The following is a 27,530-nucleotide window of genomic DNA, read 5'->3' on the forward strand; positions in this document are numbered from 1 at the left end:
CACGCCACCTGTTATATGCGCCGTGCTGCCTCCAAGTCACTCAGAGAACTATTCACTTCACTTAAGTTGGTTTCTAATTTCCTCAATTCATCCTCACGCTTTTTAACTTTGGTCTGAAGTTGCTTCAAATCATTCTCCCATTTCGTCATCTCACTCATAAAATTCTCAATGTACAATCTAACTTCATTCACCATAGTTTGATTACTTATTTGTGATTGATTTGTTGTGCTCTCATCGTAAGCATGACAGATTGCTCCATCATCGAAAGTTTGATCTGGAACACTAACAATCTCTAGTTGTGGGTTTGGAAGAATGTCAACCTTAATATGCACAAAGAGATTGGTATGCCAGGGATGGAAAGCTTTAAATTGCAATAGTCTAATGTCTTCTGGAAACATAATTTTGGGCACCGTACCTTTCCCTCACTGAATTTGTATTGAACAGAACTCAGAGTATACAAATCAATTGTCAACATATGCTGGAAACCATCCATTTTAGGAGTCACTTTCAAATGTACCATCATACTTTGACCTCCTTTCAGACCAGAAGCCTCCATAGATAAAACCAATGAAGAAGCACCACGATCATATATGTTCCCCTCTTCATCGATGCATATGATTAGATAGTGCAATTTTAGATCCAATTTCTTTTTCTCCATGATGACCAACACCAACGTTCTCTGACATCATTTCAAGAATGAAATCACATATGAGGGAAACTGTAGATAGATTAATAGGGATATGAAGAGGATTCTTAAACTCAAGCCCCACATTTATAGCCTTTCCAGCAATACAAATATTGCTATCTTTTCCTTTCAAAGATTTGGAAGAAGACCTTGCTGCAGAATCTAACCAGTTACTTGATGTCGGGGATGTCAATGGAACTAATCCTTCCTCCAAATATTGCCATGTCTTTTCTGGTAAAAGAATAGCTCCAGCATAGGCATATGTGCGGTGATCCTCAAATGAATTCTCAGTGATGTCATATTAATGGCAGGCAACTTCAGTTTGAACATTTCATCTTTTTTACCAACACTCTCAAAAACACGCATGAAATCTCCCAGAAACATTTCCTGAGTTACAGCTGATTGATGACTACATGCAAGTAACCTTATTAAATGTTGAATTTCCAATTCTGACTTCCCAATAATAGCATACCATCTTCCAAGATTAAAGTGGACATGGTCTCTGATATAATTCCATCCATCGACTTTCAAATATAGGAAGAACACACATATATGCTCTAATAGCATGTTTCCGCTGTCCACATACAGTGTAGCGATTTTCTACAAGGACAAGATGGAATCCAAATTTCCTGAGCATGCGTGGATTTGCACGCATATACAATAGGCTACTTGCTCCAACAATATACCTGCACGTAAGCTTGGTTCCTCAATAGAGATACGGAAGTAGACATTGGCAGCCTCCTTGAATTGCCCCCTAGCTTTGCGCAATTCCGATCACCAAAGTGCACATCTTGTGGCATATCTCTGACCTGAGCACCTATTTTCTGATAAGTTGTAAAAGCCTTTTCCATGGAATACTCTACTTCCTTTCTTGATTGATCCAGCATGAATAGTGAAAGTCCAATCATTTCCTGAACACCAGCATAACGCTTCCAAACCTTTTCAATCTTGTAGTCACTGTATAACAATCGATAATTTGAAAGAGCAAGTTCATAATCATGCAGAATAAAGGCATAGTCTCCCAAAATTCTGATCTGAGACTCTATCAAACTAAATGTGTAGATGGACCCATTCGAAACATTAGCAGTATCATCCTTCCCTTTATGCCACCAAAGGTTTTAAACTGATTTTTCAACCCCTTCCTTGTGTCTGAAACCTGTTGATTCAAGGAGCGTATTTTCTGCTCCATGCATGGGATAATATTCTTTACTGAAAATTCTTGCATGAATTCATTAATATGCTCCAAGTCATTTCTGTTGAAACGGCGGCCTAGAACATGGTCAGATGATGAATTATCAAAGATGATGAAACAAAAGGAGTCAATATATCTTCTGGTAAGATCTCTTCATTTTATTGTGAAGAATTAATACATAACAGCCTACAGTCATGTGGTCCAAAAGTTCCCTTCATTTCCAATAGTATTTCATTTGCTTTGTTTGCAGGTCCATCTTCAATAAAGGAAAACCGGTACTGTATTGAGTAAATGAATTTTATCGTACTTAATGTTGTCTAGGGGCTTCCAGTCATACACTTGTTGATATGAGATATAATTAGATTAACTTTGAAAAATCCCGCTCCAACCCCTGCAGATCTTGCTTTGTCTCTTTGTGCTGATGATTTTCTGTCTATTTGTGCTTTTGCAGGGATAGGGGCTGCTGAACCTAGCAAGATGGGCAGGGCTGCTTGAAGAGCTGTAAAACCTTATCAACCATGTATTGAACAAACTTAATAATTTCTTCTTTAAAATAGAGTTTTGAAGAAGAACTGTCCTTCAGCATTATTAATAATGTGGATCTTGAAGCGAAACCTTATTGAAGCTTTCTTTGGCCTACAAGCATTAGTGAACACTTCTGGAGACAAAACCCTGGACTTAAGGATTAAAGTGACCCTTTTTGACCAAACTGGTATTTGATGACTGCAAATGACGAGAAATGAACCTTGGTGAATTCGACTCTGACAGAAGACTGACAAGAGTGAGTCTAACATGCGGATGTATAGACCATAGTCCAAAGCTCTTGAAGTAGTGACGAATTCATGTTATGATACATTGATAGGGCACTATCACTACTGGAAGAATTTGATCTCTCATAGAGGAAAGGTCACAATAGATCTCATTGTTGTTATAAGGAAAGAATGGTTTGTTGGTATATTAGAAGGCAACAGATATGGTCCAATGTCTAAAGTTTAAGGAAACCAGAAAAAGTAATAAAGAAGGAGGAGGGGAACTTTTTCTTGATAAGGGAGTGGCTAATAAGTCAAGGGTCTTGGTATTGGTATTGGTCAATTGGAATATCTATAAGAAGAATTTGTGTGGCTTTTCCTCTCAAAGGATAATATTGTGTCTCTTGTTGATTTATGTTCTTTCATTCGTCATTGTTTGATGAAGAAGAAAATTAATAATCTGACGTAAAGAATATCCTAATCTAATCAAGTAAACATAATTCACCAGCATTCACCAAGAAGAGAGATCAACTAATACTAATGCCCTAGATTTCTCAACAAAAAGAAGTAATCATTTTCCTCCTAACTAATGTAGAACCATGTAAAAGTGATTTTTAGGCTTCTTATACATATTTCATTTACGCAACCCCTTAGTAGCTTTCAATCTCCCATTACTTGAATCTTTTGTAGTGTTTTTCAATAAAAAAAATTAAAACAATCCAAATAGCATAAAAATCAACACTATTATTTGATCCATAACTAGCAACATATTTAAGAGTTTAAACATGTAACAACAATTCATATAAAGAAAGGTCCCAACACCAATTTTACCTAGGGTTCATTGGATTATCCTAGCATAAAATTCATAGGTACTATCATGGTTGATGGAGATATCTTTTATTGCCATTAAAGATTTGGAAATATGAGGCTTCTAAACATTCTCATATGAAATCCTAATTTTGTGAGAATTGATTAATGGAAAGACATTATCCTTTGAATATCATTTTGGATATGTAAATATAATTATGAGAGTGAAAAGAATGATAAGATTGTAAATAATTTTGTAGTAATGATATATGTCCAAAAAATAATTGTTTCCTACGTTACATGACAATTGATTACATAAGTTTTTCTATGTTCAAGTATGGTTATGCAATGATTTTTTTAATGAGATTGTATGATTGATTACATAGATTATTCTATGTTCATATGTGGTTATTCAATGATTTTTGTTGATGAGATGGTATATTCAATAATATTGTTTGATAAGATTATTCAATGTTATTCCATGAACTAGAGATCATGTATGCTAATTGATGGGAATATTGAATACATTATTGTGAAATTACTTTGATAATTATAGAATGTCTTTGAATATATCAGCTATTGACTTCTTATTTATTTAGAAATATTTAATGAAAATAGGAAAATATTTGTTGCTCACAGATATTAGACTGTATCACACCTTAGTTTAATGGAGGTATGCATACCCCAACTAGTCGATGGTGTAGGATTTTACCACACTATAAACCCATCAGGAGGTGCATTGATATGAACTTAGGAGGCATTGTAGACCGTGGAAGGTGGCATTTTTAAATTTTTGGGGTACTACAAACTTCCACTACTTAGGTGTTGTAGTACCATGGCCGTAATGGGTAGAGTTATTATGCACATTCTAACCCTCTAGAGAAGTGTATTTGTATGAAGGTCTTTATTTATCACTAGAGGTATTCACTAGTTTGAAAGAAACAATGTCCTACATTAGCCCATTGGAAGTGTTTTGATACCATATCCAAGGGAGTGAATTATTCCTTATGACATTTGTTGACGCCTAATCATCAGTATTGGGTGAATATAATGTAAATAAATAATAAGTAATATGAACAGTCATCGAGAGATGAAATGAACAGTCTCTCCCTGATGTATATAATAAAGATTGACCTGAAATAATGGAATATACGAATGAATTTTGCTTTGAGAAGTTACTGCCTGGTCTGACGTGGTATTAGACCAAGTTCCAAAAAATAGTTGTAACTCCCTTTTGCCTACTGCGCTCTCCGTCCACTGCCCTTGTGTGCTCTGTCTGCCATAAGTGATTCTGACCCATTGTGCACCCACTGCACAATTATATTGCTACATAATTTTTCTGCGCCCACTGCATAATTGTATTCTGAGTGGACTGAAGGCCATCTCTGTCATGTGTCAGGATGGAGTGTTGAACTGTTGCTCATTCCACGCTACTGCATTGAGAGCATTACCATTACTACGTTGAGTGCCTGAATCGTCTCCATGACAAATTTTATTGTGTGAAACGTTGTTGGTGCATGAATCAAAGCCTCTCAAGGTCTACGAGGACACATCAAGGAAGGTAGTACAATGACTGTCATGGGTGTTATTCAACAGCATGAGATTGTTTTGATGAACGGGTATCCATTGATTGTCAATTGAGCAAATTTCTCCTCGTGAACGGGTATCCACTGATTGTCAATTGAGCAAATTCCTCTTGCCAGGGAATGTTGAAGGATTGATTATTGCATGTAATGAGACCACAAAGTTTGATGGAATACCGCTTTGATAATGGAGTGCTAGGAAACATTGCAGTGTTCACTAATACATTGTCTTCTTACCTTTGTAATATTAAAATAGGCATCCATTATTTGTACTGAAGAATATTATTAGGATTCCTTTTCCATTTATTTAGGTAGAATTAGGTTTGTTATTACATACTTTCGAGGATGCGATGGGTGTGTTAAAATTTTTTGTAAGGCTGCATTGGGTGATCAATGTAAAAATAAACCCATATATATTTTGAATAGTGCATATTACCAAAAAAAAGGCCAATATATATTGGGTATTGACATTTGCTGTCAATTTGAGTTTGTTGTTTAGTCATATCAGAACTATATTTTTTTCCGATTAAGAGTAAAAGTTTTGCAGTAGAATTTTTTTTGTTATAGTATGCATTCAATCATATTCATCATGGGAATAGTTCTCACTGGCAAAGAGAACTATCCTGAGTGGTCCCGGATGATAAAACGCGCACTCATTTTCAATGAGTTGTGGAAAGGAGTGTGTGTTGGAGACGGAGATAAAGAGCCAGAACAACCTCCGTCAGACAAAGAGCTCGTCATTTGGGAAACAAGAACAACAAAGCTTATGCATTAATCATAGCATCTATAAATGAAGAGGTGAATCACCATATTTCATCATTTTCAACTGCTTTTGAAGCCCTAAAAAAGCTGAAAGAACTCCATGACTCACATTCTACACTTGACGTTGTTCAACTCATGATTAAACTCTTCACTCTTGAACTGCAAAATAATGATCCTCTTACTCTTGCATCTGAAGTAAAGTCTATAATCCATGATATCAAATTCACTAAGGTTGAATTGGATATTCCTCTTATCGCTTTTCTCAAGGCACTTTATCCTACCTACTCCAATTATCTTGATTCATTGTAAGCAAATGGAATTCTCAAAGATATCACCTTTGACTCTCTTGTGAAAAAGTTTGTTGAAAGAGAGAAAGCTTTTGGAAAGAAGACAACCCCTGAATCTTCTGAAGAGGCTATGTGCCTTTCTCATAAAGAAAAGAATCATGCTCAAGATTATTCCAAAGCAAGAGGTGGTCTAAGAGGAAGAGGAAGATATTTCAGAGGTAGGGGGCGTATACACTCTCAAAGAGAAAAGGCAGATTTTCACTGCATACGCTGCAAGATAAATGGATCACATGATGCCTCTACATGCAAGTTACCATGGGACAAAATTAAGCAGCAAAGAAACCGACAGAAAGGTAAAACTGATGATACAGACAAAGGTAAAGCACCTGAATCCGCTCACTATGTTGTGGCACAATGTAATATTGGAGTAAATGAATATTTATTTAATGCTTCACTTGCTTCTTGGAAAAATGATTGGTGGCTTGATTTAAGAGCAACCTGCCACATGACACATAGAAAAGATTTTTTTGAAGAATTTACTGACAATGTTGATGGAGCAGTATACTTCATAGACCAATAAAAAATCAAGCCATCAGGGCTTGGCACAATCAGGCTTAAACTTCCTGGTCTTCTAGACTTTCTTCTACATCATGTTCTATATCTCCCACAACTTAAGAGAAACTTGTTGTCCTTGGTCCACTTCCACCAGAAAGGTCACTCCATTCATATGTTTTATGGCAAGCTTGAGGTAAGAAAATCATCTGACCACTCACTTCTCATGAGGGGAATAGAAGAAGAAATACTTCTCAAGTTGCAACGAACCTCTGCTCGTGCACAACATTTCTCATAAAATTCTCATTATGAAGAAGGTACACTTCCATCATGTTTATTATGGCATGCTATATTTGGACATTTGGACTATGACAACCTCTGCTTGTTGAAGAAAAATGGTGTTGCTGGTTTGCCTACAATTCCTAGGAAACTCAAGCAATGTGATACTTGCATTCTAAGAAAGCATAGCGAACAGTCTTTTCATGATTCACATTCAAGAGCACATAGAAAACTTGAACTCATTCATTTAGATTTATGTGGTCCAATTCCCGTTCCTTCTACAAATGGAAACAAATATATGATGACATTTATTGATGACTACACTAGAATGTGTTGGGTTTATTTATTGAAGAACAAATATGATGCTTTTCAAACATTCAAGAACTTTAATAAATGGATTGAAAATGATGCACAATCTCATATTGGATATATTTGCACTGATAATGGAAAATAATACACATCAAATGAATTTGAAAGCTATCTTTGCCAACATGGGATCAAACATCAAATAACTGTGCCTTATAATCCCCAACAGAATGGTGTCACTAAAAGAATGAATAGGATAATCTTAAATATGGTACGATCCATACTCTTCTTCAAAAATGCAAAGATAATGTTTTGCGTTGATGTGTTATATGTGCTGCATATATAAAGAATAGATGTCCATCTAATGTTATTAGAAACAAGACTCCATATGAAATGTGGCATGGACATGTTCCTTCGGTAAAGCATCTCAAGGTCTTTGGTTCCACCTGTTATGCCTTCATACCAAAGGTACATAGAAACAAACTTGGTGCTAGAAGTCGTAAATGTATCTTCCTGGGGCATTCAAACACCTCCAAAGCATACCGTCTCTATGATGAAGTAAATAAAAAGTTTGTTGTATCTAGAGATGTAATTTTTCTTGAATCATCCAAAACTAACAATGTTGTTTAGTGGAAACTTGATCGCTTGGATAGATTCGCAAAATCAAAATCATTTCAAGAATTTGATAATTAGATTCCACATCTTGAAGGGGGGATTTGTATACTAGATCAACACGTGGAATCTTCTTCTGAAGAACACTCTCCCCTGCATGAAACTCCAACAACGGATGATGCTTTAAGTGATGTGATTGACATAATTGGGAGACTCAACCTTGATTCAGTCCCAACTCAATCAGCGGAGCAGCTAGGACCATCTGAGAAAGGTCCCCCAAAGTGGATGACAAAGACGCATGAAAGTGTTCATCTTGATGAGGTTGGAAAGACATGAACTAGAAATTCAAACTGGCAAAATGGAGGTGATGTAGATGACTCTAATTCACCTATTGATATGGATGTTTCTTAAGATTGTGAATTGAACTTGTCTACAGATTTTGAACCAACTTCCTTCAAAGAAGATTCTTCTCATGATGAATGGAAAGATGGGATGCAAAAGGAGTATGATGCCCTCATAAATAATGGCACTTGGAAGCTAGTTGATCCTCCATTAGGAACCAAACCAATTGGCTGCAAGTGGGTCTACAAGAACAAGTATAAATTTGATGGTTCACTTGACAAGGACAAAGCTAGGCTTGTGGAAAAAGGTTTTGCACAGAAGGAAGGGGTCGATTATGAGGAGACTTTTTCTCCCATAGTAAAATGGGCTACCATCAAGATACTCTTTTCCCTAGCAGCTCAAAACGGTTGGAAAGTCCATCAAGTGGATGTAAAAGCTGATTTCTTGAATGGACATCTAAAAGAGAATGCTTTTATGTCCCAACCTGAAGGATTTGCTGTGAAAGGACATGAACATAAAGTATGCAAATTTGTGAAGTCCTTGTATGGCCTCAAACAAGCGCCGCGAACCTGGTATGAAAAACTAATCATCTTTTGAAACTCAATTTCAAACATTATGATCTTGATGATGCAACTTTATTTGTCAAGAAGGCTGGCAAAACAGTTGTATATCTTGTGGTATATGTAGATGATCTTTTGATGACAGGGAACAATGAAAGCTACATTGCATCCATAAAGAAGGAATTGGGAAAAGTTTTGAAATGATTGATTTGGGCTATGTTCATTACTATCTTGGTATTGAAGTAACCCAACATCCGAAGTCCATATTTATTTCTCAAAAGAAATACATTGGAGATCTGTTGAACAGGTTTGGCATGACAGAATGCAATCCTCTTACTACTCCAATGGAACAAAACTTAAAGCTCACATCTATTGAAGGAAAATAATTTGAGGATGCAACAAAGTATAGACAGCTTGTAGGAAGTCTCAACTACCTAACTACTACCAAACCAGACATTTTGTTTGTTATTGGAATCCTCTCCAGGTTTATGCAAAAGCCTTGTGAGGGACATTGGTCTACTGCCAAAAGAGTTCTAAGGTACTTGAAGGGAACTCAAGACTTTGGAATCAAGTATACACAGGTGGACGACTTCAGCTTGATTGGATACTCTGATTCAGACTTCAATGGAGACAAAGAAACTGGGGTATCTACTTCAGGATATGGTATGAGTCTTGGATCAGGAGCTATCTCCTGGAGATCACGCTAACAATCAGTTCCAGTAGATTCCACAATAGAAGCAAAATATGTGGCAGCAACTGAAGCAAGAAAATAAATTGTGTGGCTCAGGAAAATTCTTAAAGATTTGCAGGTAAAACAAGTACAATCAACTCCACTCATGATTGACAATACCTCTGCAATAAAGTTGGCCAAGAACCCAAAGTTCCATGATTGAATGAAGCACATCAATACCAAATATCATCTGATTCGACATCATGTTGAGGCTAAGACAATCCATCTGTGTCATTGTTCCATTAATGAGCAAATTTCCGGCATCTTCACCAAAGAACTTGGATGAAAAAAGCTTGAATGATTCAGAATGATGCTTGGAATCACCAACATCCCTTCAAATTAAGGGGGGAAATGTTGACACCTAATCATCAAGATTGGGTGAATATAATGTAAATAAATAATAAGTAATATGAATATTCATCGGGAGATGAAATGAATAGTCTCTCCCTCATGTATATAATAAATACCAACCTGAAAGAATGGAATATACGAACCAATTTTTCTTCGAGGAGTTACTGCCTGGCCTGACAACATTGTATCCTTTTTGGGAGATGTTGATATTCCATTGGATTTTTTGGTCTTGTACTTATTAAGTAATTATACGTTGGGGCTATGTTGTAACCTAATAGAGGTGATGACCACCACAACTAGAAGAGGGTCAAGCATTTCTCATGTTATGATATTTCATATGATTCTTGATTGATAAGGAACTAGACCATATTGGACACTGTATTTGATAAATATCATTCTTATACATATTCCTTCTTTCGAAAATTCAGAATAGTATGTGTTTAATATGAATACAAAAGAAATAAAAAAATCTTAGAGAATTATGAGAAATGTTGGGGTTGATGTCACTTATAGTGAGGGAGGACATAACACCCTTCATGAGCACTACTTATAAATATAGTGCATATTACAACATCTCATTTATGATTATATTTATATAAATCTTTGAAAATGATTATATCAACCTCTCATGTTATTAATGGAAAAATATCTGAAAGAATTTGATAAAGAATTAATTTATGTCAATACTAACATTAATTGTGCAATTATGGCTTTGAATATCTACACTAACGTAATCCAAAGGTTGGGAGAAACCTGAAAGGTTATTAATCTTGTTCTAGTTTGACACCTAAAAGGGAGGATTTTAGTACAACATAGATGACTTCTCCTCTATATTATTAGTTATTTTTTAGGTATAAAATGCAATTCAAGCTTTGGGAAATAATATGTTTGTGATATGTTATTAATATATGTAGCCCAAAGGGGGATGGGATTAGAATAATAATCGAATATCATATGACATATGTAAATTTACCCTAACCATAGTTCTCCCTAAATCCCATTTATGACTTCTCATCAACATTTTATGGGGTATTAATTGGATTATCTTTGAGGCAAAAATATATTTTCTTGATGTGATACGGTGGAAAAGAAGGAAACCACCATTTTAGCAAGTCCTATTTTTCTATACAAATTCATAGAAAAAGTGGTGGTATGTTCACTTGATTGTGGAATAATTATGATAGACTAAAGACCACTAAAAAACTTTGTGGTGGTATAATATTTTTCCCCAAATGAAATCCCCATCCCTAAAAGTCATGGTGATTAGTTAAATGACTCACTATACAAGTTTCTATAAAAATTTCGAGTAGGTTATCATGGTGATTAGTTAAATGACACAAATGAAGGAAATATGTGATGAAGCAAGTAGGTTTTCTTCTGTTTTTTAACCAGCTTCGTACTTGGTGGGCTCTGGACATGAAGCTAAATAGTTTTTCTAGCTACTTTTAGTTCTCTTTTGTATGTATCCAATGGCTAACAAATCTGGATTGAGTGAGGCCATGTCTCTCTGTTTGATGAATTCATCTTAATGTATCATTTTCTTGAATTATCAAAACATGTTATATATATATATATATATATATATAGAGAGAGAGAGAGAGAGAGAGAGAGAGAGAGAGAGAGAGAGTTATAGATGTGAAATAAAATCATTGACTTTAAACTCTTATAAGAAATTATGAATTATTTCATGATTTTGATTAAAATATACTTAACATTAATTTCTATAATTGACATTTAAAATTTTGTAAAACATTAGAATTTCTACATTTAAAATACAAATTTTAGAATCATGTTTGTCTCAATATTTTTGGAAAAATGCTTTTAGGCTAATAAATTATCTTAATATTTAACATTATTTTTCATATAAATTTTATAATTTAATGTTTTTTATTACAATATACTTTACATTAATAAAATATATACATTTTAAATTTAGGTATTTTAATTAATATATATTTAACATTAACTTTCGTCATCAACATTTTAACATTTTAGTTTAGTTTAGTTAATATTGTATAACATTCCCTTTCAACCTACAACACAGATTCAAATTGTCCTTGCTTATAAAAAACGAATTAATTATTTTAGTATTTGTGTAAACTAATATTTTATTATCCAAATACTTTTAGGTTGATTCGACGACATCGAACTACACACCTCAAGAATAGTGGGAGTTGCATGGAACTAATTCCAAAGTATGAGGTGCATGCATGGAAGTAATTCGAAAGTATCAGTTGGAATTCGAATATGCATTCATGAAATTAATTCATTCAAAATATGCTCCAAATTAATTCAAAGCATGCTCTGAATAGAAGCTTAATTCCATCCACAACACGTAGTTCCACATCAGCATAAGTTGGAATTGCTCTCGACTGGAGTTCATTTAGTCTTCATAGCGCATTCATGACATTATCTCAAATTAACTAAAATTATACTCCAAATAGCAGGCAGTAGAGGGAGAGTTAACTGGGGTGCTAAATCAACAACTGCAACTATATATGAAATATCGCAATAAGAAGAGGAGCGTTAGCTTGAGTTAACTGTGCGCGTTGAAACAACTAAAACTATGAAATATTGCAATAAAAAGAGCGTTGCAACTCCACTAAGCAAGAAAGGCAAGACGTGCATGGGATTGGGAAGCAAAAGTGGGATGGGTGGTAACTCTTGCAGAGAATTTTTGTTTTCCCATAATCTGAAGCCTCATGATCGACAACTGCAATCTGCCGTTGATCACATCTGAAATATTCATTCACTCATTATTATTGGTAAAAATTGTAATTTCAACTGCCGTAATAGTTGGACAGTGCCGTGTCATTTATTTCCGAAAAATCACCAGTATAGTTCCCCGCACCGCCTTTTGCAATTTGTGGTTTTACCTCCGAGGGCTCCGATCACACCGACCAGTTGACGCGTGTCCACTGTACGGTTTCAAAACCACCAATCCCCCGGAACGTAAAGTTCGATTAAAAGGGGCTCCGGGGAATTAATGACAGCCGTTCGATTAAAATGAAGGCTTGAAACCGTTGATTGAAGTCAAAGATGCATACAGGCCTGAACATGACGTGACGTGAAAGTTTTTGTGTTTTGACCGCCAGTTCTGTCAGCAAAGAAATTAAATGAAATTTAATTGTGATTGGTAGACAGTAGGTAGAAGTTTTAATTATATTGTTTTTTATTCTCACGTGAGTATAGCATAGGTAAAAAACATGTAATGTTTGTTTTATTATGTATTGTATATGCAATGTAATATGCACATAAGTGCGAAGAAGAAAATAGGGGCAGCGCAGAATCATTTTTGTGGAGAATGAAAACCCAATTCACACAGTAGCGTGAGGGTAATGTTGTTTTTTTTTTAATATGTAATGTATGTAGTATAATACACAGAGGGAAAATGGGCATTGTAATGCAAACACGTAGCAACATATGAATTTTTTTTTGGTTGGTTGAAATGTAATGTAAAGAAAATGAAGCAACATATGTAAGGAATTACATTTATAGCAGTAAATGTAAGAAATTTTTACACAACAGTGTAAAGAATGAAAGAAAACAGATTTGTTCAGTGATTTTGTTTTGGAATTTACTAGAAAATTCCCAACATGGTATCGGAGCTTGTTCAGGCTCTTTGAAGGTGTCAAAGAAGCTGAAGGAAGGTTCTTTTGCTGCAGCAACTTCTCCAGCAGAGTGAAGAGTCAGTCAAGAAAGGATCCAGATATTTCTCAAAGTTTTTTGTGTAGCTGTTGAAGACAGTCAGAGTTTTTTTAAATACACAGTCAAATATTTGAAGCATAGTTGAGAGTGCAAGGAATGGTTGGCTCCAGCACTAGCATGGATATTTTTAATACTCAGCTCCCACAGTTTAATGGGAAAAACTATGACTATTGGGCAATAACCATGAGAGCCATGTTTGCCTCAAGGGACTTATGTGAACTTGTTGAATATGGGTTTGAAGAACCAGGAGATGAAGATGAGTTTAATAGATTAACTCAGGCAGAGAAAGATCTGTTGAAGAGAAATGAGAAGAAGGATTCAAAACCCCTCGTATTCTTGTATCAAGCAGTGCATGAGAGTGTGTTTCCAAGGATAGCAGCAGCCAAAACATCCAAAGAAGCATGGAAAACTCTTAAGACATCCTATCAAGGCATGGAGAAAGTGAAGAAAACAAAACTGCAGTTGTTGAGGAGAGATTTTGAGAACCTGTGCATGAAGGAGTCAGACAATATTGACTCATTCTTCACACATGTGATTGGTCTAGTCACACAGATAAGTACTCATGGAGAAGTTCTTGAAGAAAGGAGGATTGTGGAGAAACTGTTGAGGGTCCTACCCTCAAAGTTCGATGTGATTGTCACCACCATAGAAGAGACAAAGGATCTCACAAATTTCTCATTTGATGACATGCATCACTGATAACACATGAGCAGAGATTGAGTAGAAATGAAAACTCATCTCTAGAGCAAGCCTTCAAGACCCAGATGTCCTTTGGAAGAGGAAGAGGTCAAGGCAGAGGAAGCAAGAGAGGAAGAGGTAGAAGCCAAAACAGAGGTGGAAGGAACAGTCCAGCAAATGCTCAAGGAAGAGGCAGCAATCCAAATCAGAACCAAGGCCAAGGCAGCAGTCAACAAAGTGGACAACATCATGCTCAAGGACAAAGGTATGGAAAATCCAATGTCCAATGTTATTATTTTAAAAATATGGGCATTATGCAAATGAATGTAGGAAGAAGCAGCATGATATGAATAATAGATCTAGTGCAAATATCACTAGAGAAAATATCAGCCAAGATAATGTGCTTTTAGCTTGTAACATGGCTGAAACAAACATTGATGATATATGATTTCTAGACTCCAGTTGCAACAACCATATGACAACAAACATAGCCCTGTTTTCTGCTTTAGATCAAAATGTGAAATCATAAGTCGCACTTGGGACTGATAGTAAAATTTCTGTTAGGGAAAAAGGAGAAGTAAAAATATTTACAAAGAAAGGTGAAAATAAAACCATAGCAGATGTCTATTATGTTCCTAGAATGAAGTGTAACCTCTTAAGTATTGGACAGCTTCTTCAAAAGGGTTACAATGTTTTATTTGAGAATGATATATGCACCATCATGGATAGAGCACCCAGCAAAAGATGTATTGTTGAATTGAGACTTCTGTGATCCATAATAGTTATAAGAAGAGCTTCGGCGTAAATCACATATAAAAAGACCTTTGTCGATGCATTTCGAGCCAGCAAGTGTGGCTCATCGTCAGGACGAGTTGAAGAAACAGATCCAGCTTTGCATGTTAAATAGTCTGAGCAGGGCCTCCAACAGCTATCTAGATTAACGGCTAGCTATGACTTAGGGACAGTCAAAAAGTCAAATAGATTATTTCAAGGAAGATAGTAATGACCATACCTATATATAAATATATAATTATATAAATGAAATAATTTAAGAAGGGGTTTACTTTAATAATTAGTTAAAATGTATAATTTAATAATTAAAATTTTTTATTAAATGGGAATTAGTTAAATTGAAGACCTAACTTATTTATAAACAAGGCAATAATAATAATACAAATCAGCAAATAAATAAATAATAATAATATATATTCGCTAGATAAATAAATAAATAGATAAAAATCTATATAAAAATAAAGAATAATAATAATATATTAGTTATGAAAGAAATAATAAAGTAAATAATAATAAGAAAATAACAATGATAATAATACTAATATATATCCGTTAATAAATAGATAAATTACCAATACTAACAATATATAAAAATTAGTGACAAAAAAATAATAAAATAATAATAATAATATATATTCTTTAATAGATGGATAAAATTAGTATATAATAAAATAATAATAATATATATAAAAATTAGTTACGAAGAACTAATAAATAAATAAATAAATAATAATAATAAAAACATAAGTAAATAAATATTTGTTATAACAATAATAATTAGGGAAAAGGGGATGACTTAACAATAAAAATAAGCAAAATAATAATAATAATAATATATATTCATTAATAGATAAATAAATAATTAATCTATATATATATATATATATATATATATATATATATATAAGATTAAAATAATAATAATAATAATAATAAGTAAATAAATAGATACCAATATCAATCCGGAAAAAGGAGTGACACAAAATAAACAGAAGAAGGCCTGGAAAGAGTCCAGAGCTAAAAAGGATAAACCCTAGGAGATAGTGTTATAGACATTTTTGTGCCTTACAGCATGAAGCATGAAATGTCAATAATCTGAGGGATCCAAAGTCCCTAAACATGTTGTTCCTACCCCTAGAGGAACAAGGTCAGCAAACCACAACACTAAATATCAGTTCTCCACCTGAAAACACTCAAAAACAGGCTAATTCTGGATCATGTCAACTGCTCCACTGAGCATCTGCGCTGAATGTCAAGAGCTCCACTCTCTACCTACGCTGAATGTGAACTGCAAGGAAGGCTACCTGTGCTGGGCGAGTTGGGACAAGTGGCACAGTCATTCTTCAAGGTGTCAATGCCCAGGAAGCTTCCAAAATGACACTTGGATCAGGGAATTCGCCTAGTGCTGAGTAAGAGGGTCTAGATCTCCAAGTGGAAGCAAGAACCTCCAAGTGGACTCAAGAACTGAAGAATAACTGAAGTGGGAGAGGACACTAGTCAGCTTCATGCCAGCCTCAAGCTGACTCATCCTTTCTCCAAAACTCCTATATATAGAGCTCTCTCATGAGGTCTAAGGAGGCTGGAATCTGGTGAATGTAAGGAAGTGTTGTTGGTTTGAGTATAGAACTATTGGGTGATTTGCTTGAAGGAGGTGAAGAGGAGATTTCTTTCTGCTGGGAGGTGATGCTGGATTGGGCCTTTTATGGTTGTATCACTTCCTGAACTTTACTTCTTCCATTAATAAAGCATTTGAAGTTCTTCTATATGCATGTGTCTCAATGGCGTATTGATACTCGTATATTTGATTTATTCTAATCCTTGAATCAATTATGAATGTATGCTTCTTGTAGTTTCCCTCTCTTGCCATTTTGCAGGATCTTGGTGTTGCTGGGCCAGTGAAAGAGCAAGGAGCTGGGAGCAAGCAGCAAAGAGAGAAGATTGGATCAATCATTAGCGGAAGACAATGGTTAGTGGATCTCTTTCTCCCCTCTCTTACATCTCATAAAGAAGTAATCTCGAATAGCCTTGCTTTGATTGTTGCTGAGGTATTATCACCCTTAGAGTGGGATAGGGTCATTCCGTATTGGATACTTTTCCCAACAACAGATAGGAAGGCTCTAGGGGAACGATGAAAGCGAAAAAGATGAAAGAGGGGGGGGGGGGGGGGGGGGGGACTAAGAAGAAAGGGCAGGGATCCAACATCTACTGATCTTCCAGCCGTCATCTCGATTGAGATTGTTAGGCCTTCTTTCGATCTCAATAGCTTCCCTGAGTTTCCGATGATGGAACTGGGCAACCTTGGCAATAACCTTAGCCTCCTCAATACAAACGTGATGCTTGGTCTTATCCACATGCTCTGCCAACGCTGAAGACTTGGTTCTCCCATGTCTTAGGTCAGCTACATGTTCGCAAATCCTCTGATGGATGGAGCGCCTTGTTTCCTCGATGTAGGGGGTCCCACAAGAACAAGGGATCAAGTAGACACCCTTCATGTCCTTGGGGTTAATGGGATCTTTAACCGATTGGAGGGAATTACGAATAGTTTTGAGGGGTCTAAATGAGGAGGGAATATTATACCTCTTAAGGATCCGAGAAATCCTGTCCGTGGTTCCTTGGACATATGGAAGATGGACACTTAGTTGGTGTTCCTTAGGTTCTTTCCTAATAACTACATTTCTAGATGCTTTAAGGAACGCCTTCTGACCTAGGCGTCTACTATATCCATTTTCCACAAAGAAATCAAGGAGATGGGATCTCTCCTTATCAAAGCTCTCATTATCAGAAATCCTGAGGGCACAAGTAGCGAGGGTGTTAAGGACACCCATCTTCTGAGCAGGGAAATGATGGGAATCCGCATGAAGATACTGGTCAATATGCGTTTTCTTCCGGAACACAAAGATGTATTGCTGAAGTGAAGATGACAAGGAACAGGTTGTTCCCTCTCAGAATAAAAGTAGATTTGAAAAATCAAGAAGAAATTGCAGTAGTCACACAAGAGGCTTTCCAAATCGTACCGAAGGATGAAAATTGGTTGTGGCACTTGAGATTTGGACATCTCAACTTTGGAGGCCTTAACTTGTTGAGTAGAAAAGGAATGGTAAGAGGAATATCATTGATAGAGAAACCGGACAGCCTTTGTGAAGGTTGTATCTTGGGGAAACAACACAGAGAAAGTTTTCCATCAGGGAAAAGCATAAGGGCAAAAGCACCCTTAGAGATTGTTCACTCAAATGTATGTGTATTGATGCAAACTCCATCACTAGCAGGCAGCCAATATTTTCTAACATTCATTGATGATTTCACCAGAAAGACTTGGGTTTATTTCTTGAAGAACAAAAGTGAAGTGATTGAAAAATTTTGGAATTTCAAGGCACTTGTGGAAAATCAAAGAGGGATATATATCAAAGTTCTAAGAACTGATAGAGGAGGTGAGTATATCTCCAAAGAATTCTTATGGTTTTGTAGAGAAAACAGAATACACAAACAGTTTACCACAAGGTACACTCCGCAGCAAAATGGAGTAGCTGAAAGAAAGAATAGGACCATGATGGATATGGCGAGGAGCATGTTAAAGGCAAAGCATTTGTTAAATGATTATTGGGTTGAAGTTGTACACTGTGTAGTATATATTTTGAATATGTGTCCTACAAAAGAAGTCATGAACAAAGTGCCGATAGAAGCATGGAGTGGGAGAAAGCAAGGAGTCACACACATGAAAGTTTTTGGATGTGTGGCTTATGAACACATTCCAGATCAGCTAAGGAAGAAGTTGGACAGCAAAGGGGAGAAATGTATTTTCATTGGATACAATGAGGAATCTAAAGCTTATAGGTTGTATACCCTATCCACCAAGAAGTTTTTTGTGAGCAGAGACGTTCAGTTCATTGAGGAGGAAGCTTGGGATGGAAGCATAGATAAAACAATAAATGTTAAAAATTGTTTGTCTCATGATGAAGTTGATGAGGAGATGGCTGAAATACATCCCCAAACAGAAGCACCAACACAAGGATAGTAAGGGACACCCTTGAAGAGAAATGAAAGTGCTTCTCCAAGTACATCACAAGGAGGAAATTCAAGTGCGTCTTCAAGCCCTTGTACACCAAATGAAAGAGGTAAGAAGTTCAGAAATTTAAGTGACATTTATGATGAAGGTATGAATTCTTTGTTTGCTTTATATTGTCATGTTGATGACCCTATTCATTTTGAAAGATGCAATTAAGGATAAGAAATGGATAGAAGCTATGGATGATGGGATCATTGCCATAGAAAGAAACAATACATGGGATTTAGTTGAACTACCAAAAGGAAAAGAAGTCATTGGAGTCAAATGGGTCTACAAGACCAAGAGTAATGCTGAAGGCAAAATAGAAAGACACAAGGCAAGGCTTGTTGTCAAAGGATATAAGCAGCAGTATGGGAGAGACTATGAAGAAACTTTTGCACCGGTTGCTAGAATGGAAACCGTGAGAGCAGTGCTGTCCATAACAACACAAAACAAGTGGAAAGTTTACCAAATGGACATGAGGTCAACATTCCTAAATGGAGTGTTAATGGAAGAGGTTTACATTGAACAACCTCTAGGCTATGAAAAGAAAGGCCAAGAGCACAAAGTATGCAGATTGAAAAAAGCTCTTTATGGGCTGAAGCAAGCACGAAAAGCATGGTACAGTAGGATAGATTCCTATCTACTGGAAAATGAATTTGCAAAGTGTGAGGGAGTACCCACCCTCTACATCAAAGAAAAGGATGGTAAAATGCTAATTGTTGTGTTATATGTTGATGATGTTATTTTCACAGGTAATGATGATCATCTCATTGAAAATTTCAAACAGTGATGAAAGAAGAATTTGAAATGACTGACATGGGTTTGCTGAGATACTTCTTAGGAATAGAAGTAGATCAAAATGAAAATGGGATTTTTATCTCACAAGCAAAATATGTTAATGAAGTGTTGGAAAGATTTAATATGCAAGACAGCAAGGCAGCAATCACTCCCACAGCGACGGGATTAAAACTCAGCAAAGAGGACAGCATCAAGGATTTTGATCCTAGTTTGTACAAGAGCACAGTTGGCAGCCTCATGTATTTAACTGCAACTAGACTAGATATAATGTTTGCTGTTAGTTTAATTTCCAGATTCATGGAGAGGCCAAAAGAAGCACATTGACAGGTAGCAAAAATAATTATGAGGTATGTCAAAGGCACTAAAAGGTTTGGCATTTTATATACTACTTCAGAATGTTCAGATTTAATTGGTTACACCGATATTGATTGGGCTGGATGTGTAGATGATCGGAAAAGCACATCCGGTTATGTTTTTCACATGGGTTCAAGAGCCATTTCATGGGCTTCTCAGAAACAGTCTATTGTAATGTTGTCAAAAGCAGAGGCAGAATATGTGGCAGCTACAGCAGCATCATGTCAAGTAGTTTGGTTCAGAATGATATTAAGAAGTTTATGCCAAGAGCAAGCAAAAGGAACTGTGATTTTTTATGACAATAGCTCAGCTATTGCATTATCCAAGTTCTGTGTTTCATAAGAGAACGAAGCACATTGACACAAAGTTTCACTACATCAGGGAATTGGTAAACAATGGTGAAATTGTTTTACAACATTGCAGGACTCAGGAGCAGGTTGCAGACATTCTGACCAAGCCATTGGTCCAGAAAAGTTTTGAATTTTTGAGGAAATGTCTGGGTATGACTGATAACCCAGCAGTTGAAATTAAAGTGGAGTGTTGAAATTGTAATTTCAACTGCCGTAATAGTTGGACAATGCCAAGTCATTTATTTCTGGAAAACCGCCAGTACAGTTCCTCGCACCGCCTTTTGCAATTTGTGGTTTTACCTCCAAGGGCTCCGATCACACCGACCAGTTGACGCATGTCCACTATACGGTTTCAAAACCACCAATCCTCGGAATGTAAAGTTCGATTAAAAGGGGCTCCCAGGGAATTAATGACAGCCGTTCGATTAAAATGAAGGGTTGAAACCGTTAATTGAAGTCAAAGATGCATACAGGCCTGAACATGACGTGACGTGAAAGTTTTTGTGTTTTGACCGCCGGTTCTGTCAACAAAGAAATTAAATGAAATGTAATTGTGATTGGTTGACAGTAGGTAGATGTTTTAAATATATTGTTTTTAATGCTCACGTGAGTATAGCATAGGTAAAAAACATGTAATGTTTGTTTTATTATGTATTGTATATGCAATGTAATATGCACAGAAGTGCGAAGAAGAAAACAGGGGCAACGCAGAATCATTTTTGTGGAGAATGAAAACCCAATTCACACAGCAGCGTGAGGGTAATGTTGTTTTTTTTTTAATATGTAATGTATGTAGTGTAATACGCAGAGGGAAAATGGGCATTGTAATGCAAATACGCAGCAGCATATGAATTTTTTTTTGGTTGGTTGAAATGCAATGTAAAGAAAATGAAGCAACATATGTAAGGAATTACATTTATAGCAGTAAATGTAAGAAATTTTTACACAACAGTGTAAAGAATGAAAGAAAATAGAGCATTGTTCTTTGTTCAGTGATTTTGTTTCGGAATTTACCAAAAAATTCCCAACAATTCATTCACTCATTATTATTATTGAAATGAGTAAATAAATGTTTGAGACTATGATATGGGAGAGATATGCCAGTTGAAAAGTATGACGGGTAATGGGAAATTTGCAGATCGTCGACAACTACAATTTGCCCCTGATCACATCTAAAACATTCATTCACTCATTATTATTATTTGAATAAATAAATAAATGTTTGAGACTGTGATCGGGGAGAGATATGCGAGTTGAAAAGTATGACCGGTAAGGGGGAATTTGCAGAGAGTTTTACCATGATCGTCGACAACTACAATCTGCCCATGATCACATCTGAAACATTCATTCACTTATTATTATTGGAATGAATAAATAAATGTTTGATACTGTGATTTGGGAGAGATATACGTGTTGAAAAGTATGACGGGTAATGGGGAATTTGCAGAGAGTTTTCCCATGATCGTCGACAACTACAATCTGCCCCTGATCACATTTGAAACATTCATTCACTCATTATTATTATTGGAATGAATAAATAAATGTTTGAAACTGTGATCTCGGAGAGATACGCGAGTTGAAAAGTATGACTGGTAATGGGGAATTTGCAGAGAGTTTTCCCATGATCATCGACAACTGCAATCTGCCCCTAATCACATCTGAAACATTCATTCACTCATTATTAGTCCTTGCCTTTGATCACATCTGAAACATTCATTCACTCATTATTAGTCCCTGCCTCCGGCAATGCAGAGACTCTAGCAATCGATACGTCGTTGACCAACCATTAATCAGTCCTTTGACCAACAAAAAATGTGCGCTATCAAAATTTAACCAAAGTTTATCCCTGGAAATTTTGGTGTAAGAAACTTATAACCAAACTTTTGAATTGAAGGTCTTATTACAAGCTTCACTAACTTATAACCAAACTTTTGAATTCAAGGTCTTATTACAAGCTTCACTTGCCCCGATGTTATTTTAGCGGGGACAAGTTATTTTATCGTAATTTTGCGCATGTTAAGTATTATATGTAGGGCATTTGTTTATATCAAAGCTTTTGTAGCCAGCCAATATACTTTGAGGCCCTTTCAGCCGGGACAAGTTATTTTATCGTAAGTTTGCACAGGTAAAGTATTTTATGCAGGTAATTTATTTATATCAAAACTTTTGTAGCCAGCCAATATACTTTGAGGCCTTTTCAGGGCCCTTTCCACATGTCTATCAAGGCCCCTTCCACATGGCTATTAGCATGCAACTCTCGCATGGTAAAATATAGTCGGCGCAGAAGGCTTAAGCAGAAACTAGGGCCACTCCTTCACTATTTCGTTGTCGTTTTGTCGCCACCTACCTAGAAGAGTCTGCAAGTTTTCAATTCCAGCCTTTGGATGTGCTCTAGATCCTTGGTATGCCTGTTTCATTCCTTGGTATATCTGTTTTCAAAATGGTATATATGTTTTCATTTTGAAAGGTTATACAAAAGGCTAATAAAATTTCTTGCAAATATACCTTGAAATTTTTTTTAAAAAACAAAGAAATGAAGGAAAATAAGAGGCATACCACAGGCAGTTCCTTGCGGAAGATGTAAAATCTAATTCTGGCAATGGCATCTAGGAGCCAATGCCCTCCGCTTATATGACAGTGAACGTGCAGAGACATTTTTTGCTGACATTTCTTCCACTGCGCAAGAACTTTGTCTCTCTGTAACCTGTTATACCATCCCTGCAACTGTGCTCATATATAAAGAAATAACAGGCTTTAAACTTCTGAGCCATATATAAAGGTAAGGCCTATTGGCTCCTGGCAAAAAGGTAAGGCAAAAGGTAAGCAGCCTTGGGCAGCCAAGTTGGTATCGAAGAATTGCTGAAAGCATCTTAGCGGATGCCGGGAATGGGTGCAATACAATGGGAAACACCATATCAATGGACCCCTAATCTCTCGCATGGTCAGGCATCTTTAGATAAGATAATACGCTCCCGCATTGGTTTTTTTAGAAAGCTTTATAGCCAAGACCGAGCAAGGCGAGTTCTTGGTCGAAGCCAATAAAAGGTTTAAGGCTTTAAACTTCCAAGCCATAAAAATCCTATTTTGTGCACATATATAAAGAACTCATAGGCTTTAAACTTCTGAGCCATAAAATCCTATTTTGTGCACATATATAAAGAACTCACAGGCTTTAAACTTCTAAGCTATAAAAATCCTATTTTCAAAAGATTCAGCAAAACAGAACACGGGCCGACCTGATATTTATTGATTGTTTGAGAAATAGCCAACGTTAACTTGGCCGTGATGTCGCTGTGTGTGAGCGTATAAATCCTCGGAAAATGCCCCAGTTGATTCTCTTCCTGTGCTCCAAGAAATAGGATCTTGAGCTTCGATGCCTAGAAGACTGTAGGCCCAAACAATCTCGCGCCCTACCAAACCAATGCCAAGAGTCAGTCCTCATAATCAATGAATTAACAGAGCATAATGGAAAAATATCTACCGCGGTGAATCACTAAGATTACCATACAAGTACTACTAACCATACAAGTACTACTAGGTCGGGGTAAGCTGCTATTAATTCGATGTCTGTTATTGGACTGTAATTGATAGTCAACCAGAGCATTCCAAGGGCTCCTGCTATCCAGAAATCTAAAGGAAAACTTTACCTTCGATTTCCTTGTGAACTAAGATTGTGGATTCTGTGGTGCAGACGAAATCCACCCACCGGAATGGGGAAAGGAGCAACATTGTTGTGTTTTTACAACAAATAATGTTGCTACCACCATGGCTAGGGTTTCTGATTATATTTCAGAAGTTGAAGTTGTTGCAGTAGCCAGGTCATCGGTCATAGGCATAGACAACACGAGAGACAACACCTGTAAAGGCGGGTAGAGCTGCAGTGGACGCAGTGTTGAGAGTAGATTCAATAACAGAAGTGCATGTGGTGGATTATGGTAATGAAAGCTAGAGTAATATGGCAATATTCTTGCACTCTAGCGAGGTTGGTTAAGGAATTAGAATTCTAACCAGGATAAAGCCAAGACAGGCTTTCCATCTTGTAGTTTGAGCTATCGCATGCGAGACAAGTTGTAGTGTAGTGGGCCCAAAGAGTTAGAAGAATGGTAAATTTGTGGGCGCACAGCATAAAACGTGGTGATCTATTATGACTTTATATGTGACAACTCTGCATGCACGCCAAGTGTCCTTTGCAAAGGTACATCTCTACATCCATTACAGGTTTTGCATTCTCTTTCATTTCTGTCGAGTAAATAAATTCGCACTAGGGACGGAGTACTTGGGTTTCAAGTGCAGGGCCAAGCCAGGTGCAAGTACTGGTGTTTAAAGTGCAAGTGCTGGAGAGCATTCTGGAGCACTCTCTGAGGACATCTCTGAAGCCTATAATTACTGCACGGTTTGATCAAATGCATCACCAAGCAGAGGAGGAATTGATGGCTACAAGGTCTGGTCAACAAGCTTGATCGTTAGAACAAAACAACAAGAGTTTATCATGTGAATAATGGAAAAGAAATAAGATCTGGCGATGCTAACTGGGAAGACAACGATGTAACGTCGAGTAAGATTGAACAGAAAGAGCTGAGCATAGAGAAAATCTTTGACGAGAATAAGGTGCCTCCTTGGTCAGAACAGATCACATTCAGAGCAATGTTTGTTAGCATGGTGCTGGGTATTATGTTTTGTGTAATTGTCATGAAATTGAACCTCACCACCGGAATCATCCCTTCTCTCAATGTTTCTGCCGGATTTTTGGGATTATTTTTCATCAAAATATGGACCAAATTCCTCGACAAGATCAGGTTGTTGAAGACTCCATTCACCAGACAAAATAATATCGTGATTCAAACCTGTGTGGTGGATTTTTATGGGATTGCATTCAACGGTATGTATGGATGACTCTGAAACTTTTCATCATGAATTATTATTCCATTTTGGTTTTCTGAGTTGGGTATAATGGCAGGGGAATTTGGATCATATTTGTTGGGTATGAGCAGAAAGATCTATGAACAGGCAGATATAACTACCCCTGGGAATACTGTAGAGAATGTCAAAGACAAGTCTTAGTTGGATTATTGGTTTTCTTTTTGTCGTGAGTTTTGTAGGACTGTTCACTGTGGTACCACTTTGGAAGGTAATGAAACTTGGATTCCTAAGAATGAGTGTAGTTTTGATTTGGAAATTTTATGATTTTTATTATTTTGGTATTTATTGCAGTGAATGTGTATTTCAATTTTTTTGGCTTTCTTCTTGGCTTCATATTAGATAATTGTGATAGATTATAAGCTCACCTATCCAAGTGGTACAACAACAGCTATTCTAATAAATGGATTCCACACTCCTCGGGGAGACAAGCTAGCCAGGTAATGCTAATGTAATGGCAGAATAGTATAACTAACGAAACATTACAAATGTTTGAACTTGATCAAATGGATATATTCACAGCCTAGTTCATCCCCACTTTTAAGTATCAATGAATTTTTCTTCTTACCCTCCGTTGCCCTCAAATATCGCAGGAAACAAGTCAGATCTCTTGGAAAATTCTTCACGTCGAGTTTTCTCTAGGGTTTCTTTCAGTGGTTTTTCACAACTGAAGATGATTGTGGCTTTCAGTAGTTTCCTACTTTTGGATTAAGAGCTCAGGATCAGAGGTATGTATTTGGGTTGGATATGGCTTTTGTTTACTTATATTGAATGGGTTGATGAGAGTTTATTTGTTTGGTTACCCAATTTAATTAGCGAATAAATCTATTATATATTTAGTTTGTTTTTGTGGAAATCTTTATTTGGATTGCAGATATGGGAAATATTTTAGAATATATAAACATTAGTGAGGTTTAGGTTTTCATTTGAGAAGATTAATGAAAGAGGCCAAGGAGGCTGCAGAACATGGTTTTGTTTGATTTATTTGTTATTTGTATAGATTTTAGTATATTCTCAAAATTTGTTAACTTCAACAGTTTTTTGATGAAAATTACCTAAACCTTTAAAAACTTGCTTATTTGACTTAACTCTGCAGAAATATCTAGAAATTGATGTCACTTATGTCTGCCTGATTCCCAAAATTGGTAATCAAAATAAGGATGACTGAAATTATCTTTATAGCAAATTTCAAATATATGCTGAAATCCACTGATTTCTTTTATTACTTACAATTTTGATGTTAGGTGTATTGCAGATTTTTCTTCGACTTCAGCTCGACATATATAGGAGCTGGGATGATCTGTCCTCACTTGGTAAACTTGTCCATATTTTTGGAGCAGTCATCTCTTGGGGTCTCATGTGGCCTCTTATACATAACCACAAGGGCGAATGGTACACTGCTGCTGACACCAGTATGCAGGGCCTTCAAGGTTACAGGGTCTTTGTGTCCATTGCTCTCATATTGGGTGATGGACTCTACAATTTCTTCAAAATCATGGTCATCAGTGGGACCAATCTCTATAGTCAAAGGAAAGAAAGGAGGAACCGCAATGGTCTTCCAGTGGTTAAGAGTGATGGGAATGAGGCACCAGGGGATGCTACGATGAGCAGTGGTGGAATGAGATGTTTATGAAAGACAGCATACCCCTATGGGTGGCTGGAGCTGTGTAGGTGGCCCTTGCTGCTATATCCATGGGAGTAATTCCACAGATTTTTCATCCTATGAAATGGTACTTTGTTCTGGTGGCATACATAGTGGCACCTGTGTTTGCATTCTGCAATGCATATGGATGTGGGCTCACAGATTGGATCTTGGTCTCAACGTATGGGAAACTAGCCATCTTCATCTTCGGAGCATGGGCAGGAAAGGACGATGGCAGCGTACTGGCAGGATACATGGTTAACGTTTCTTTTATATGATGTAAATGCTTGAAACATTAATTTTATTCTTCGTGGCAACTCAAACAACTGGAGTTTCTCAACCCCAGCAGGGACTACCACTACGACAGTGGCTCCCTTGTTATTATTGGAATGAATAAATAAATGTTTGAGATTGTGATCAGGGAGAGATATGCGAGTTGAAAAGTATGA

The 27,530-nt window shown here is 36.5% G+C and overlaps 2 pseudogenes across 1 annotated transcript; one reads left to right on the forward strand and one right to left on the reverse strand.

The window, feature by feature from the left end:
* Positions 1 to 11: 11 nt before the first annotated feature.
* Positions 12 to 24,289, reverse strand: LOC149235002 (uncharacterized; annotated as a pseudogene).
* Positions 24,288 to 27,530, forward strand: LOC149235003 (putative metal-nicotianamine transporter YSL7; annotated as a pseudogene). The gene is made up of 6 exons (XR_016245866.1): positions 24,288 to 24,347; positions 24,990 to 25,401; positions 25,480 to 25,650; positions 25,782 to 25,879; positions 26,033 to 26,167; positions 26,695 to 27,530. The product of XR_016245866.1 is annotated as a putative metal-nicotianamine transporter YSL7 (transcript).

This window comes from Pinus tabuliformis, chromosome 8, assembly GCF_031772625.1.
Source record: "Pinus tabuliformis cultivar Carrire ecotype Pingquan chromosome 8, CPIR1, whole genome shotgun sequence".
NCBI lineage: Eukaryota > Viridiplantae > Streptophyta > Pinopsida > Pinales > Pinaceae > Pinus > Pinus tabuliformis.